General features: G+C 39.0%; 1 protein-coding gene and 1 non-coding gene across 2 annotated transcripts in view; one reads left to right on the forward strand and one right to left on the reverse strand.

Annotated features, from left to right (window-relative positions):
- Positions 1–18,884, reverse strand: part of SCEL (sciellin) — a 342,117-nt gene that overhangs the window by 269,505 nt on the left and 53,728 nt on the right. The gene's annotated exons all lie outside the window — the stretch shown is intronic.
- On the forward strand, positions 9,579–9,685 carry LOC128567026 (U6 spliceosomal RNA). The gene has a single exon (XR_008374702.1). It is a non-coding gene; the product is annotated as a U6 spliceosomal RNA (small nuclear RNA).

Below are 18,884 nucleotides of genomic sequence, written 5' to 3' on the forward strand. Positions count from 1 at the left end.
ACCAGGAACTCCAGGAGCCACGCAAACCCACATCCTCCTTCCTGTACCCTCCCTGCCTCCACACCCCCCAGCTTGTCTGGCCAAGGACTCTGGTAGCCATGTGCCCTCAGGAGCCCTCCCGGCCTCTGCACGGAGCCCTTAACCTGGCCAGAGACTGCTGGAGCCTTGGACCCTCTGTGCCAAAGTCACTGGGCACCAGGCACTCCCAGAATCATGTGGACCACCCTCCACCCTGTTGCTGGATCCAGGTGTGTCACACTCCAGCTCGCACAACCAGAACTCCCTGGCTGGAGCAGCCCCAGAGGAGCTACACAGTGTCACTCCCTATAAAGATCCAGCAACAATACAGGGATCTCACTAGGGTCTAATCTTCCAGACACACCTCCCCAACTCTGAGGACAGCCAGAGGCAACAGTGAAAAACAATCATGAGGCGAAATCAAGGGAAAAACTCCGGCAACATGAATAGTAAGAGTAGATAAACTCCCCCAAGGAAAAATGGGGCAGACACAGCACAAGATCCCATGCACAAACAAATAGCTAAGATGTCAGAAATTGAATTCAGAATCTGGATAACAAATAAGATTGAATTAGAATTCCAAGCAGTAACCCAAAAGATATCTCAAGATTCAACGAATTCAAAGACCAGATGACCAAAGATTTAGACACATTAAGACAAGAGTTGCAGCCCTCAAAGATCTGAGAAACACAGTAGAATCCCTCAGTAACAGAATGGAGCAAGCAGAAGAAAGGATTTCTGACATTGAAGACAAAGCTTTCAAATGCTCCCAAACTCTCAAAGAGGAAGAGAAATAGAGGGCAAAAACAGATCACTCTCTCAGAGAGCTCTGGGATAATTCGAAGAAAACCAATATTTGTCTTATAGGGATCCCCAAAAGCGATGAAGTGGCTTCACAAGGCACAGAGTCTCTTCTCCATGAGATTATGAAGGAGAACTTTCCAGACATAAGAAGAGATACTGAAATTCAGATAGCAGACAGTTTCAGAACTCCAGCACGACTCAACCAGAATAAGACATCCCCCAGACACATCATAATCAATTTCACTAAAGTTAATATGAAGGAGAAAATTCTGAAAGCAGCCAGATGAAAGAAAACCATTACCTACAAGGGGAAGAATATTAGAATAACTGCAGATCCCTCTGCTGAAACCTTTCAAGCTAGAAGAGGATGGTCATCAACTTTTAATATCCTAAAACAAAAAAACTTTCAACCCAGGATCCTGAACCCAGCTAAACTGAGTTTAATTTACGATGGAGAAATTAAATACTTTAATGACATTCACATGTTGAAGAAATTTGCCACAACTAAACCAGCTCTCCAGGATATTCTCAGACCTATCCTCCATAAAGACCAGCTTAATTGTCCACCACAAAAGTAAACTCACCCAGAAAATTTTGATCAAATTCCAACTTCCACAGTTGCAAAAGTATTAAAGATGTCCACCAGACTCTTGAAAGGCTTATCAATATTCTCAATTAATGCGAATGGTATAAATTGTCCTCTAAAGAGGCACAGGCTGGCTGACTGGATCCAAAAACTCAAGCCAGATATCTGCTACATACAAGAATCTCATCTTACATTAAAAGACAAATATAGACTCAAGGTGAAGGGATGGTCATCTATACACCAGAAATGGAAAACAGAAAAAAGCAGGCATTGCAATCCTATTCGCAGATGCAATAGGCTTTAAAATAACCAAAATAAGGAAGGATAAAGATGGACACTTCATATTTGTTAAAGGTAATACTCAATATGATGAGATTTCAATTATTAATATTTATGCACCCAACCAGCACACACCTCATGGTATAAGAGAAACTCAAATAGACATGAGCAACTTGATTCCCTCCAGTTCCATAGTAGTTGGAGATTTTAACACACCTTTAGCAGTGCTGGATAGATCCTCCAAAAAGAAGCTAAGCAAAGAAATCTTAGATTTAAACTTAACCATTCAACATATGGACTTAACAGACATCTACAGAACATTTCATCCCAACAAAACTGAATACACGTTCTTCTCATCAGCCCATGGAACATACTCCAAAATCAACCACATCCTAGGCCACAGATCTAACCTCAGCAAATTTAAAAAAAATAAATTATTCCTTGCATCTTCTCAGACCATCATGGAATAAAAGTTGAACTTGATAACAATAGGAATCTGCATATCCATACAAAAACATGGAAGCAAAATAACCTTATGCTGAAGGATAGATGGGTTATAGACGAGATTAAGAAGGAAATCACCAAATTTTTGGAACAAAACAAGAATGAAGACACAAATTAGCAGAACCTCTGGGATACTGCAAAGACAGTCCTAAGAGGGAAATTTATAGCACTGCAAGCCTTCCTCAAGAGAATGGAAAGAGAGGCAGTTAATAACATAATGGGAGATCTCAAGCAACTGGAGAAGGAAGAACATTCCAACCCCAAACCCAGCAGAAGAAAAGAAATAACCAAAATCAGGGCATAATTGAATGAAATTGAAAACAAAAGAATTGGGTGGCACCTGTGGCTCAGTCAGTAAGGCGCTGGCCCCATATACCTAGGGTGGCGGGTTCAAACCTGGCCCCGGCTGAATTGCAACCAAAAAAATAGCCAGGCATTGTGGCGGGCACCTGTAGTCCCAGCTACTCAGGAGACTGAGGCAAGAGAATCACTTAAGCCCAGGAGTTGGAGGTTGCTGTGAGCTGTGTGATGCCACGGCACTCTACCCAGGGCCATAAAGTGAGACTCTGTCCCTACAAAAAAAAAAAAAAAAGAAAAGAAAACAAGTATACAGGGGCGGCACCTGTGGCTCAGTGAGTAGGGCGCCGGCCCCATATGCCGAGGGTGGCGGGTTTGGACCCAGCCCTGGCCAAACTGCAACAGAAAAATAGCCAGGCGTTGTGGCGCGTGCCTGTAGTCCCAGCTGCTCGGGAGGCTGAGGCAAGAGAATCACGTAAGCCCAAGAGTTAGAGGTTGCTGTGAGCCATGTGACGCCACGGCACTCTACCCGAGGGCAGTACAGTGAGACTCTGTCTCTACAAAAAAAAAAAAAAAAAAAAAGAATTATATGACAGATCAATAAATCAAAAAGTTGGTTTTTTGAAAAGGTCAATAAAATAGATAAACCTTTGGCCAACCTAACCAAGAAAAAAAGAGTAAAATCTCTAATTTCATCAATCAGAAATAGTAAAGATGAAATAACAACAGACCCCTCAGAAATTCAAAAAATCCTTAACGAATATTACAAGAAACTTTACTCTCAGAAATATGAAAATCTGAAAGAAATTGACCAATACTTGGAAGTATGCCACCTACCAAGACTTAGCCAGAACGAAGTGGAAATGTTGAACAGGCCTATATCAAGTTCTGAAATAGCATCAACTATACAAAATCTCCCTAAAAATAAAAGCCCAGGACCAGATGGCTTTACATCAGAATTCTACCAAACCTTTAAAGAAGAACTAGTACCTATATCCTAAACTTCTTCCAAAATATAGAAAAAGAAGGAATACTATCCAACACATTCTATGAAGCAAACATCACCTTGATCCCTAAACCAGGGAAAGATCCAACAAGAAAAGAAAATTATAGTCCAATATCACTAATGAATATTGACGCAAAAATACTCAATAAGATCCTAACAAACAGAATCCAACAACACACCAAAAAAATTATACACCATGACCAAGTCGGATTTATCCCAGGGTCTCAAGGCTGGTTCAATATACATAAATCTATAAATGTAATTTAGCACATAGACAAACTAAAAAATAAAGACCATATGATTCTCTCAATTGATGCAGAAAAAGCTTTAATATCCATCATCCCTTCATGATTAGAACACTTAAGCAAATTGGTATAGAAGGAACATTTCTTATACTAATAGAGCCCATCTACAGCAAACCAATAGCCAATATCGTATTGAATAGAGTTAAATTGAAATCATTTCCACTTAGATCAGGAACCAGGCAAGGTTGCCCATTGTCTCCATTGCTCTTTAACATTGTAATGGAAGTTTTAGCCACTGCAATTAGGGAAGAAAAGGCGATCAAGGGTATCCAGGTAGGGTCAGAAGAGATCAAACTTTCACTCTTCGCAGATGACATGATCTTATATCTGGAAAATACTAGGAATTCTACTACAAAACTTTTAGAAGTGATCAAGGAATACAGCAATGTCTCAGGCTACAGAATCAACACCCATAAATTTATAGCCTTTATATATACCAACAATAGCCAAGCCAAAAAAAAGGTCAAGGACTCTATTCCTTTCACAGTAGTGCCAAAGAAAATGAAATATTTGGGAGTTTATCTAACAAAGGACGTGAAAGATCTCTATAAAGAGAACTATGAAGCTTTAAGAAAAGAAATAGCTGAAGATGTTAACAAATGGAAAAACATACCATGCTCATGGCTGGGAAGAATCAACATCATTAAAATGTCTATACTACCCAAAGCAATATATAATTTTAATGCAATTCCTATCAAAGCTCCATTGTTATATTTTAAAGATCTTGAAAAAAATAATACTTTGTTTTATATGGCATCAGAAAAAACCTCGAATAGCCAAATCATTACTCAGAAATAAAAACAAAGCAGGAGGAATCACACTACCAGACCTGAGACTGTACTATAAATCGATAGTGATCAAAACAGCATGGTACTGGCACAAAAACAGAGAAGTAGATGTCTGGAACAGAATAGAGAACCAAGAGATGAATCAAGCTACTTACCGTTATTTGATCTTTAACAAGCCAATTAAAAACATCCAGTGGGGAAAAGATTCCATATTTAACAAATGCTGCTAGGTGAACTGGCTGGAGATCTGTAAAAGACTGAAAGTGGACCCATACCTTTCACCATTAACTAAGGTAGACTCTCACTGGATAAAATATTTAAACTTAAGACATGAAACTATAAAAATACTTGAAGAAAGTGCAGGGAAAACTCTTGAAGGAATCGGCCTGGGTGAATATTTTAAGAGGAGGACTCCCCAGGCAAATGAAGCACTATCAAAAACACATCATTGGGACCTGATCAAACTAAAAAGGTTCTGCACAGCCAAGAACATAGTAAGTAAAGCAAGCAGATAGCCCTCAGAATGGGAGAAAATATTTGCAGTTTATACCTCCAAAAAAGGTTTAATAACCAGAATCCACAGAGAACTCAAACGTATTAGCAAGAAAAGAACAAGTGATACCATCTCAGGGTGGGCAAAGGACTTGAAGAGAAACTTCTCTAAAGAAGACAGATGCATGATCTACAGACACATGAAAAAAAAAATGCTCATCATCCTTAATCATCAGACAAATGCAAATCAAAACTACTTTGAGATATAACCTAACCCCAGTAAGAGTAGCCCACATAACAAAATCCCAAAACCAGAGATGTTGGTGTGGATATAGAGAAAAGGGCACACTTCTACACTGCTGGTGGGAATGCACACTAATACGTTCCTTCTGGAAGGATGTTAGAAGAATACTTAGAGATCTGAAAATAGACCTGCCATTCGACCCTATAATTCCTTTACTAGGTATATACCCAGAAGACCAAAAATCACAATATGACAAAGACATCTGTACCAGAATGTTTATTGAAGCCCAGTTCATAATTTCTAAGTCATGGAAGAAGCCCAAGTGCCCATCGACCCACGAATGGACTAGCAAACTGTGGTACATGTATAGCATGGAATATTATGCAGCCTTAAAGAAAGATGGAGACTTTACCTTTTTCATGTTTACATGGATTGAGCTGGAACATATTCTTAGCAAAGTATCTCACGAATGGAAGAAAAAGTATCCAATGTACTCAGCCCTACTATGAAGCTAATTTATAGCTTTCATATGAAGGCTATAACCCAACTATAGCTCAAGAATATAGGGAAAGGGCCAAGGGAGGGGAAGGGAGGGGGGAGGTTAGGGTGGAGGGAGGGTAATGGGTGCAGCCACACCTATGGTGCATTTTAGAATGAATACAGGTAAAACCTACTAAATGCAGAATACAAATGTCTACATACAACAAGAAAATGCCATGAAGGCTACATTGAACAGTTTGATGAGAATATTTCAGATTGTATATGAAACCAGCACATTGTACCCCTTGATTGCACAAATGTACACAGCTATGATTTAACAATTAAAAAAAACAACCACAAATTTAATGCACTCCACTGAAGAGTGTTTTTTTTTTGTTTGTTTGTTTGTTTTTTTTTTTGCAGTTTTGGCTGGGGCCGGTTTTGAACCCGCCAGCTTTGTCACATGGGGCCAGCGCCCTACTCCTTTGAGCCACAGGTGCTGCACTGAAGAGTGGTTTTTTAAAAAAAATTCTTTTATGTTATATTGGTTTTCTTTACTTTTGGCTATTAAGAGTTAATTTTCCTTTTTTTTGAGAGGGGCTTGCCTTTTTTTCTTATTTTAAATTAACTATTGATGTATAGTTCACATAGAATAAAATCTACTCATTTTTAGTGTACAATTAGATGAGTTTTAACAAATATTTACACCTGTCAAACAGTGCCCCACACAAGATTATGAACATTTCCATTGCCCCATAACATGTCTTTGTGGGCTCTCCCCCATTAACCTTCCTCCGTTCTCAGCCCCAGGCAACCACTGACCTGTTTTCTATTACCAGATGTCGGTTCTGCCTGTTCCCAGAATATTATATGGGTGGAACCACAGTGTGTCCTTGTTAGTCTGGTTTATCTCACTCGGGATGTTTTCGAGATTCATATACACCTTGGATTGCTCTGTATATCGTGGTTAGTTTCTTTTTATTGCTGAGTAGTGTCCACTTGTTTGCATATACCACAATTTGGTCATGAATGTACAAGTTTACGAGCAATTGGTTGTTTTCAGTTTTGAGTATTATGAATAAAATTGCTATGAACGTTCCTGTACAAGTCAAAAAAATAAAATAAAATAAAAAGATAGTATCTTGGACATTTTTCCATGTCCTTAAATTGAGATCAACCTTATTCTTAATAACTGATACAGCGTATCCCGTGGTCTGTTACGTGGATGATTTTATTTTTACACTTCAGTATGAATGAATATTGAATCTGTTCCTAGATTTTAACTATTACAACCAATGTGGGGAATCATTTTGTACAAACCTCTTTGTTTATTTATATGGCTAGTTTGTAGAATGAAACCTTAGAAGTAGAACTCAAGGGCAGTCTAATTTGACGGATGAGATATCAGTACTCTGGGGCCTAAATTCAGTGTAGTTACCGACAATTAGAATGACCTTGGGCACAATCTCTAATTCTTTCTTTCCTTCACTTGAGATTTTTCCTCTCTACTTCTTTATTTTTTTTTTAATGTGGTAAAACACGCAACATAATATTTACCATCTTGACCATTTTTAAATGTACAGTTCAGTAGTGCTAAGTATAGTCATATCTTGAAAACAGGATTAATAATAATCATATGTACTTTATAGCATTGTTATTAAAATATATATTACATATAAAGTGTTCAGAACAGCTCATGACACAGTGAGTATTCTATAAATTTCAGCGGTCATAATTATTAATATAGATTGAGTTTTTATTTTCACCAATAATAAGAAAATCTTTTTAATCTATTGGAAGAAAATCACCTCCTTGTTTCAATTTCCATTTTCCTAAAATTTATGGAAGTTGAACATTTGTCTATATATTTCCTAACCCCTTGTATATTATTTCTGTGAAATAATAATTAATGTGCTTCGTCCATTCTCCCACTGAGATATAAACTTAAGATGAAAGGTCCCAGAAAGATAAGCAGCCATCTACAAGTCCTGAGCAGAATTTCTAGGGTAAGAGAATCTGCATACTTTAACTTTAATCTGTCCTAAAAAAATTTCAGATGGCAAGGCCCATAGCTCAGTGTATAGGGTGCCAGCCATATATATCAGAGCTGGTGCGTTCAAACCCAGCCTAGGTCAGCTAAACAATAATGACAACTACAATCAAAAAATAGCCGGGTGTTGTGGCAGGCGCCTATAGTCCCAGCTACTTGGGAGGTGGAGGCAAGAGAATTACTTAAGCCCAAGAGTTTGAGGTTGCTGTGAGCTGTGACTCAAGGGCACTCTACCGAGGGTAGCATAGCAAGACTCTGTTTCAAAAAAAAAAAGAAATTTCAGAGGAACTTCAGCTATGTGTCAGACCAACACTCTCACCAAGAAGGTGGATGAAATTCTATTTTACAAATTTAGTTATTTGAAGGCACAAGAGAACAACTCAGGCAGCCAACATATAAAGAGCACAAAGAGAAGAAATACGCATAATCATGGGCCTAACATTCTCCCCCCTGTTGCCCCTTGATAAATTTGCCAACCCTTTTTTTTTTTTTTTTTTTTTTTGAGAAAGAGTCTTACCATGTCGCCCTCAGTACAGCGCTCTCGCGTCACCGTTCACAGCAACCTCAAACTCTTGGGCTTAAGCGATTCTCTTGCCTTAGCCTCCTGATTAGCTGGGACTACAGGCGCCTGCCACAATGCCTGACTATTTTTTTGTTGTAGTTGTCATTGTTGTTTAGCAGGCCCCAGGCCAGGCTCTAACCCGCCAGCCTCAGTGTATGTGACCAGTACCCTAATCACTGAGCTACGGGCACCGAGCCAAATCTGCCAACTCTTAAACATCACAGGAACTAGTGGCCAAGCTTTCCACAAGTTCATAAAGATGAGAAAATAAAAATTGGGATGTTCAAAAACCACCAAAGTAAACACCTTGGCTTTGAGTTAGATCCCCAAAGGGCTATACCTAAAATTGAAAACAAACCAGAATATACATCAGACCTTACATGGATTGAAATTCCATTGCAAATCATCTGGCTCATTGATTAAATCAAGGCGATCTAGCCTTATACTAACTGCCTAATAACAGAATGGTAAGTTCTCTCTAGAAGGAATATAAAATCATCCAAATGCCAACAATTTTTTATCCTAATATCCAGTATTTAATCAAAAATTAATAAGCACACCAGGAGACAAGATCAAATTACAAAAACCCCAAAAGCTACTATACCACCACCAACAAAAAACAGACTATAAAAATGGATCCACACTTTACCTAACAATTGCAATCAGTGTAACCTGGCTTATTGTACCCTCAATGAATCCCCAACAATAAAAAAAAAAAAGAAATATAAATAAATTATATATGCATATATATAAAAAAAATGGATCCACAGATAATTAAAGAAACAAATATTACCTCCCCATAACAAACACAATGCTTTCATAAAATATTTCTATACCCAGAAAAAATAACCATCAAAATAAAGAAGTTTTACAAAATTAAAATGTTCTGGTTGCCCAGCAATGTGACTATATTTAACTCTACCGAACTGTATATTTAAAAACGGTTAACATGGTAAATATTATGTTGTGAGTTTTGCCACAATCTTTTTTTTTTTTTTTAATGAAGGAAGAAGAAAAAAATAAAGTGAAGGAAAGGGTAACTTTTCTGGTATGTAAATTGTAACGCTATTTAAGAAAAAGGGGAGAAGAAATAAAGAAATTTTAAAACAAACAAAAATGGAGAGAATTCATCACTGGTAAACCAGCATTAAAATAAATATTAAGTGCTCGCCTCAGCAGCACATACACTAAAATTGGAACAATACAGAGAAGATTAGCATGGCCCCTGCACAAGGATGACACGCAAATTCATGAAATGTTCCATATGTTAAAACAAAAAATAAAATACATATTTAAAGCAATTCTTTAGACAGAAGGGAAATAATCCAGGTAGAAATACAGAATTGTCAGACAAAATGAAAAACAACAGACAAGATACCTATAAATAATTAAAACTACAGAAAACAATACTACTATTAAGAGGGAAGGACTAAAATATACATAAATATGAAAATAAAAGAAAAAAGGCATTTTAGTGAGGGTTTGGGGTCACCAGATGAGGGGGTTTTGACACAAAGAATGAAGAGGCTTGGCACAGAGCCCATGATGGGGGGACTGAGGAACTCTGAGAGAAGCCCTTCCGAGTAAACCTCAGGTCCATAGTTATTATCACAAAATGGGAAGAAGTAGACAAAAGCTGCTTGTACTGTCGGACATGAGTGCTGATTAGGGAGGAGATGGAGAAGATCAGATAGAAAGTCTCCACCTTTGTTTTTGCAAAACTGCAGACCTCCAGCACACCTCTGCCTCTAGCATCAAGAGACCTTTGGAATTTAGAGAATCTTTACCATAACTATTAGGCTTGGTCACATCTCCTGCACGTACACAACTCACATGCCATTCTCACGATTCTTTTGGTCTCTCAGCAGAAAGCGAGTCTTATGCTAAAGATCAGGGCTCAATTTTCCCTACAGTTTTAGTATATGAAGTCAAAGTATTCTGATGTCCTGATATTGTTCAGGAAGTGATTAATTGAAAGCAGTAGGTTTTAGAGTCTATTAAATCAAGAATGTCTATTATAGTGCTGACGTTAACCACCAGAAACCGTTATAAAATAATGTATTATCAACTATTAATAGAGAAAGAAACAGATATATAAAAATAATCTATCAATAGAGGCAAGAAGAAAATTTTTTAAATGACAAATAGGAAACAAATAATAAGATAATAGAGTTAAACCCAAATGTATCAGCAATTTGAATGAAATTCTTCAATTAAAGAAAACCGTAAGAGTGAATTAAAAAATAAAATTCAATATTGCTTATAACACACATGGACATACTTCAACATAAGGACAAAGAGCAATTAAAACAAAACATTGGAAAAGCTTATACAATGCAAAAACCAAAGAAAGTCGCTGCAGCTATACTAATATCAGGGGCAAAAGAGCAATACTGGAAATAGCAACGAATACTTTATAATGATAAAATGATCAATCCACTAAGTTGATTTAATGATTATAAATTTCCATGCCTCTAATCACATATCCTTAAAGTACTTGAAGCAAAAATTGGCAGAATCAAAGGATAAATGGTTCATCAGAATTAGATTTGTAGATTTGAATACATCTCAGTAAAGAAGCAGCAAAAGAAAAATGATACAAGATTTAGAAGATTTTTTTTTTTTTTTTTTTTTTTTTTTTTTTGTAGAGACAGAGTCTCACATACCGCCCTCAGGTAGAGTGCCGTGGCATCACACAGCTCACAGCAACCTCCAACTCTTGGGCTTACATGATTCTCTTGCCTCAGCCTCCCGAGCAGCTGGGACTACAGGCGCCTGCCACAACACCCGGCTATTTTTTTGTTGCAATTTGGCCGGGGCTGGGTTTGAACCCGCCACCCTCGGCATATGGGGCCGGCGCCCTACTCACTGAGCCACAGGCGCCGCCCAAGATTTAGAAGATTTTAACATGATTTATGAGCCTTATTCAACCGCTGTATATAATACTATAGCATAACATTTTTTTCAAGTGCACACCACCATTTGCCAAAATTGACAAAGTTGTACCATAAATCAAGACTCAACAAATTTCAAAGCACTGAAGTCATTAATTTTATGAAATTGGTCTAAAAATCAATAATAAAAATAATTAGAAAAGGCCCAATGTTTGGACAAAAGCAATACACTTTAATCCACTGGTCAAAGAAATACAATAAAAATTTTGAGCTCAATTACAACAGAAAATATGGCACATCGAAAAGTGTGAGATGCAAATAAAACTGCTCAGAGTCAAATAAGGGGCCTGAAATGCTTATATTAGGGAAACAAAGGACTATGAATTAATGATCTAAGTATCTGAATAAATGAACATATACTTTTGATTTTCAGTATGTAAATTCTACTTCATTTATTTTTTAAGAAAAAGAAACTCCCTGAGATCCAGTCTTAAGTTCTACAAGCACTGAAAGGATCTCAAAGTCTGTGCATGTGCTCGATTCAGAGCTTGTGTGCTCCCTTAATATATATTTAAAATTCTGTGCATACTCTGACTTCCCAGGTGTTCTTATTTGTTTGTTTACTTTTTCCATTTTATACATATCCTCAAGTCAGATCAGCCCTTTCAGAAGCACTCTGTAGTAGGGAATAATATCCAACACTCAATGGTTCAGACTCACCCTTCCAGAAACAGGCAGACACACGCCTCTGGGCCAACAGTAAAAACCAGTTATTCTCCTGGCATTCATCTGACCACACCCAGAAAGCAAGAAATATCTGTTCAGCACGTGCTTTATCACACTAGCCTCAAAACAGGATGTGCTAAGTATGAGATTACAGAGGCAGTATCTTCAAAAAGTTGCTGACCTCTTTTCATAACATAATAAAATACAAAGTTAAAAGTCATTAGCTGCGTGATTTAGATTATCTAAGTAAAAATGTTTCATTCTAGCAATCTACTATGATAGACATTTGTACTGAACCTTAGTAATGAAACTAAATAATGTTTGGGGAAAACAATGAATTTGGTATTTTAGTTCAAGAACTTAAAAACTAAAGAATCTGAAAAATATACATAATATACATGTGAATTTTCATTTGAAAAAGCATTTTGTACATGGGTGTATGTATATCACCAAAAGGTATTCAAATTTATTCCTCCACCCCACCCCCACATTTATCAATAGAATCAGATTATCTGTGAGTACCAATTAAAAAGAATTAATTGGAAACATCAGATTAGCCTAATATCAATATGATATAATTCCCAGTCACACTAAATATTCAATAGCTTTACATTTTTCTTGCTTCCTTTATAACAGTAGTATGTCATTGGTATCTTTATACAGTTTTGTTAAATGAAAGTGTAAGAAGCTGCTTCTTCATTGAAATTACTTTGTTTCTAATGTTTTCCTAATTATGGAAAATTATTGGAAATATTTTATTTATTTATTTATTTATTTGGAGACAGAGTCTCACTTTGTGGCCCTCGGTAGAGTGGAATGGCATCACAGCTCACAGCAGCCTCCAACTCTTGGGTTTAAGCAATTCTCTTGCCTCAGCCTCGCGAGTACCTGGGACTACCGGTGACTGCCACAACGCCCAGCTATATGTTATAGTTGTCATTGTGGTTTAGCTGGCCCAGACTGGATTCAAACCCTCCACCCTCGGTGTCTATGGCTGGTGCTGTAGCACTGTAACCACTGTGCTACAGGCGCCAAGCCAAGAAAATAAAACTCTTGAGAAACCAAGAGTAATCAGTGCATGCCTGTAATCAGTACATGTCCTTTAAGCATGGAGGCATGGTACCGCCCTATACCTCAGTTTCTGTGGGAGCAGGTCACCTGTGCAGCCATTAAAGTCAGCTCTTTTTCCCTAATCAGGCCTGGAAAAATGGAAAAACATGAAAACATTAACAAAAGTCTCTGCTCTAGCCATTTGTTCTTGGGTGTTTCCAAGGCCTAATTTAATTTCCACTGTCCTGTCAAAGGTTGAAACATATTAGCAAGCAGGGAGGAAGACTGAACAGGAGGACCTTGGAGTAGATATGTAGTCCCATATAGTCATAATTGTAGAAGGGAAGATCTGCACCCTTTGTAATACTTGTGCATAGGCCGCCACCCTTTTGTTGAAAGACAATAAGCGTTTTGCAAATCTTTCTCCATCTCCATCTGTTTCCTCACTTCTCATCTCCCTCCCACATTTAAACTATTAGAACAGGCATTCTGCTCCTATGCTCACTACTGTGCTTCCACTAATCCTGCTCTTGATGGTTTTCTGTCTGAATTCTGCACTGATTTTTTAAAACCCCTTTGGAAATTACAAATACCTTTCTCTCAGTCAAAGCTAAAACTCTCTTTTAGAGCAATTAATCTTTCCAAAACCTGCTACCTAGGCAGGGAGTGGTGGCTCACGCCTATAATTCTAGCACTCTGGAAGGCTGAGACCGGTGGATTGTTTGAGCTTAAGAGTTTGAGACCAGCCCAAGCAAGAGCAAGCTCTTGCTTCTACTTAAAATAGAAAAACTAGCCAGAAATTGTAGCTGGTACCTACCGTCCCAGCTACTCTGGAGGCTGAGGCAAGAGGATCGCTTGAGCCCAACTTTGAGGTTGCTATGAGCTATGACACCATAGTACTCTACAAAAGGTGACTGAGACTCAGTCTCAAAAAAAAGTGCTACCTATTTCAGTGTTCCAAACATGTTGAATGATGGAATCAAATATCCAGCAATTTGCAACTAGAGCCTTTACAGATAGGAAAGAGTCCCAAACACTATTCCATACATTAATACACTATTAAATTCAGCCATAAATGACAGCATTCTATTAGTTTTTTAATTTATTTGTCAGTTTTTCATTAAAGTGTCTCTAATATCATAGTAACTCATTCAAAGTAAAAGGTTTATCTCAGAAATAATGGAAAATCCCACTTGTTTTCAAAAGGCAGACAAAGAACAATTCAAATAATAACATCTCAGGATTAGATAGCATTCCAATTCATTTTCACATAGTTTCGGTAATTTAATCTTTTAGATAACCAACACGAGCCTCATTACTAGCATTTTAACATCAGAACCATCAGAACAGTGTGACTAATACAGAGTTCTAGTACTTTCACTATAACACATTTTGCCTTTTCAAGCATTCATAGCAACTCAAATATTCATAGCAACAAACCCATCAGCATAGATAATATCTAACCAGCACTATAAAACATGACATTTTCATTTTCTGTAACAACTTTAAACCAGATAAAGGAGATGTTAAATATGAATTCAGCCCTCAAAATGCAGGACTATGGATATGTCCTCCAGGGGGGGAAAGACCCCAAAGAGTGTTATAAGTGTATGCTTCAGAGTCTGCTACCGGTTTCCCCAAAAATAAAACATCCTCCGAAAATAAGACCTACTTACAGGTTTCCTTCTGGGTGAAGTATAAGGCATCCCCCCGAAAATAAGGCCCCCCAGGCTCTGTCTCGGAATGAAAATTAATTTACCATAAACTGGTTGCTAGGGCCGCCCTGACTGGCGTCTAGCAACCAGTGACGTTACGCGGAGTCCTGACGTCCCTGCTGTGTGGCGGCAGAGCGGAGGTTGGAGTGAGCGGTGAGTGCGGGGTGGGAGAGAGGAGGAGACTTTCGCAGATGTGTGTGAAGAACAGGAGGATCAGAGCGGAAGGAATGCTGCGAAGGTGGTGAGTGCTGGTCTGTCTCTGGTGACACTGCCTGATGCTCGCGGCCGCCCTCATGATGACTGAAGGTAGGATTCAGAGTTTGTCTGGTTTGTGTTGACAACTACCATACTACCGTACAGTATACAGGTAATAAATTTCCTTTATTTTCATTTAACAATAAATGTGTATCATATTTTTCTTCATGGAAAAATAAGACATCCCCTGAAAATAAGACCTAGTGCATCTTTGGTAGCAAAAATTAATATAAGACACTGTCTTATTTTCGGGGAAACAGGGTATCTATTTAGACAGGAATGGACACATATTCTTCTGCTGAGGGGAGGGCTGAAGGAAAGAATAGTCATAACCTTACCAGGATACTCTAGTTTATACCCCCATTCCAAAGACTTGAATAGGAGGAGTGCAGAATCTCAGCATGTAGGTTTATGTGCAACAAAGAGGTAATTTGTATTCTCCTTCCCCCACTCCACCCCCTGCAAGCCATTGAAGAGAGCTTAGACTCTTAGTTTTTGTGAGAAGACAATAATTCCAGCAAGGAGAAGCTTGCCTAGGGAAGGACTCAAAGATAATTAAGAAAGCCTGTATTGTCCACATTTGGAGCTGGTCTGAGAGATCTACAGTGAGTGGCTGAGTTTCTTACCACAGTGAGATAGGGAAACACCAGGCTCTGCTTGATAAAGAGTCATAAGAAGTACAAACCAAGGTCTTTGATAAAACAGGAAGCAGTGGATAGGCTAGGCAAAGCCAGCTACAACCAAGATGGCCGTGAAAAATGACCTCAAGTTACCCTCGCAGCTCATTATATCCATTATAATATGTCAGCATTCTAAAGAAACTTCCATCAGCAATGTGACAGTTTATAAATGCCATATATGGCTTAGAAAGGGGATGGGCCCTCAGTTCCAGAAAATCCTTTCCCCTTTCTTAGAAATCTTATGAATGATCCCCTCTCTGCTTAAGATAAAATTAAATAGAAAGTATAAAATAAAACCCTGGAACTCACAAAGGGCTACTCTCTGTTGCTCTGAGATACAGCTACTGCTCGGCCTATAAAGCAAGGCTTCCTTCTATTTGTTACTTCAATAACTTGTTGCTTTACTCTGTTGGCTTGCTCTTGAATTCTTTCTGCGTGAAGCCAGGCACCCACTTGGCCTTCAGGCTGGAACCCAGTTTGGGGGTCCATTTTCCTGTATCCATAGCAGAGAAATCATGACATACAAAATTCTTCCATGGCTTTCTAGCCCCAGAAACCCTGAAATCCCAATCATTCCTCAAGCCACCTACCTACCTCCTATTCATCCTTTTTGACAAAGCTCAGTCATCACCTCCTCCAGGGAAGACATCTTTTACAGTCTGTTCTTAACCACCACCTTCATGCTCTTGTAGAGCCAGGTACTCACGGTTCTTACTATACTTGTTTATAATCAACTTGTCTACTTTACCTAAAAGTCTCCTGAAGTGCTTGAGGGCAAGGACTATTGTCTTACTATCTTTGTATTCCCAAGAACCTAGCATAGAACCTCAGCATAATATACACTGAGGGAAGGAGAGAGGGAAGGAATGAAGGAAGGAAGGCTCTCATTCCATCCCAGAACTGGTATCTCTGGCCCTTCTATTTGGTAGTACATCCAACCTCTTCTCTGAGTTACTGGATTCAACTTTTAACTCTACTCTTGTTTATTCTTTCCCTGAACTTTGTTGAGAGACTCTTGACCAACATAAGCCTGGCAGGACCTACAAGAGAAAGGAACTTTGTCCTCCAGCCAAACAAGAGAATATAAACAGCCCCATTCTTTCTCCAGTTGTTGCTGACATCACAGCCTTCACAAGGCCACTCAAACCCAGAACAAACTGAATTTACAGTTTAGTAAGTTACTAGGAGCTTGCTGCACCTGGTCAGATACTCACTGTCGGCTGCTTGTTTTCACCAGTTATACCACCTACCCTGAACTGCAAATGTACCTGAATAACCTCTGCACATATTTGCTTTTCTCAGTCTCTCTGCCAACAAGTCACATTTTTCTCCTGCTTTCCTGACCTTCCAGGGAGGTGACCTCCTCTGTTAACCAGCTGTTCTTGAAACACAGTGTGGTCCTTCATGCTTGATTCCACCTCATGTTACCCGTTACTCCTGGACTGTCCTCCAGCTCTACCCTTCAATTTCCTCACTTCCTTTTGAACTTGCTTTAGCTTGTTCTGCCCTAGGGCCAGAGCCTGTGCTTTGCGTGGGTAGTTTTTCAGCCCACACTCACTCAGGTTTGCCTTTTTTTATTCTAAATTGAACTTTCAAAACATGTTTCCCATTGATGATAAGAATAATCAAACTGAAGGGCACCATATGACATTATACATTTCTAAGATAGTTACATTACTCCTAAACATTCCCCTTAGAGTCATTAAAAATTACCTTTTATAGATCCTGCCAATAACATCAATAGAATAGCTGACTAACCACTTTGAAGGGCACTGAAAATCCAGCCAAAATGAAGAATCTAAAATAGCTGGAGAGTTTTCTTTATAAACTTCCACGTGATCACACTGCAGCCATTGCATTTCATGGCGTATTCATTTTTACAAGTCTATTTATGAGTACAAAAAAGTAGCCACTACTACTCTGGCTTGCCAGCTTGGACTGACTGATGCTATTTTAACCACATTTCCCTTCAGAAGGAGAAGGGCCAACAGTTCCAAATTCCTCAGGGAGCCGTAACTTTTTGTACTGGGAAAACTCAATGACACATGGTTTAAAAATTTGTTACTGTTTATGCCATTTTCAGCTTGATCTTTTTAAAATTTGTCCAGAGTGATCTCTTATGGCCCAAAGTACCCCTACACCCAAAGTTGACTGACCACAGGAGTGGAAAGGCCCAAAGTACCCCACCCCCACGGGTGACTGATTTTAGGAATCGAAAGGCCCAAAGTACCCCTACCCCCAAGGGTGACTCATTGCAGGAGTGGAAAACTATCCTGGAGAAATGTGTGGACAGCCAGACACCAAGAACTAATATGTTCAAAGAAGAGAAGTCCGAGAGCTCAGCCAGTGTTTCCCAACAGTGTTCCCTTAAACGCTGATAGTGAAAGTAACCGGAGCCTGCCACAGGGCTAGAATAGCCCAAGGACTGAGCACCTCAATGACTTCCCTAAGAGACACTTTTAGAGGAAGAGAAAAAATCCAAACTGTATGAATAACTGTGCCCTAGGGTAGAAAGGAAACAAGGGTTACTTTCTGCCAACCTGTTTTGATCACCTTTATCTTGGACATGGACCACCCTAACCTCCCATGCATAACAGTTTCTTAGTCCATTAATTCATTCAGGTCTGCTCTGAACCAAGTTAAGGTAGCTCTTCTTAGATAACATCGGACCAACTCTGTTCCCTTCATAATGTCCCTTTTTGCCTTAGGCCAGCGCTGCTTTTCCCTCCATATTCTAGCTCTGCCTTACCCTGGTCATCTAGCAATGACCCACACCAGGGGTCCTGATCCAAGGCAAGCCTGAAAACACCCAGGAAACAACCTGGGTGAAGAAACATTAAGGATCTTTTGCCAAGCTTTGCAAGCAAGGGAGTTAGCCTGCCATAGTTTCTTGGACACTGGCAGAAGACACAAGGCTCCCAGGTCAGAGACAAAGAACTTTCTTATTCATGGCACAGTTAGCACCCTGAGCGTCCTCTTCCTTAAGTCCACCCTGCTGGCCCCCTCTTCCTTAAGTCCCATTGTGGGGACGAGGGCTTGGAACAGCCTAGGTAAATGCTGTTCACGCAATGAATTTAAGCTGAGAAAGCCTGATCTTAGGAAATTCCAATCTCTTACTAAAGGAAACCAAGCTGCTAGAAAACCTGCCC

This window comes from Nycticebus coucang, chromosome 15 (genome assembly GCF_027406575.1).
Source record: "Nycticebus coucang isolate mNycCou1 chromosome 15, mNycCou1.pri, whole genome shotgun sequence".
NCBI lineage: Eukaryota > Metazoa > Chordata > Mammalia > Primates > Lorisidae > Nycticebus > Nycticebus coucang.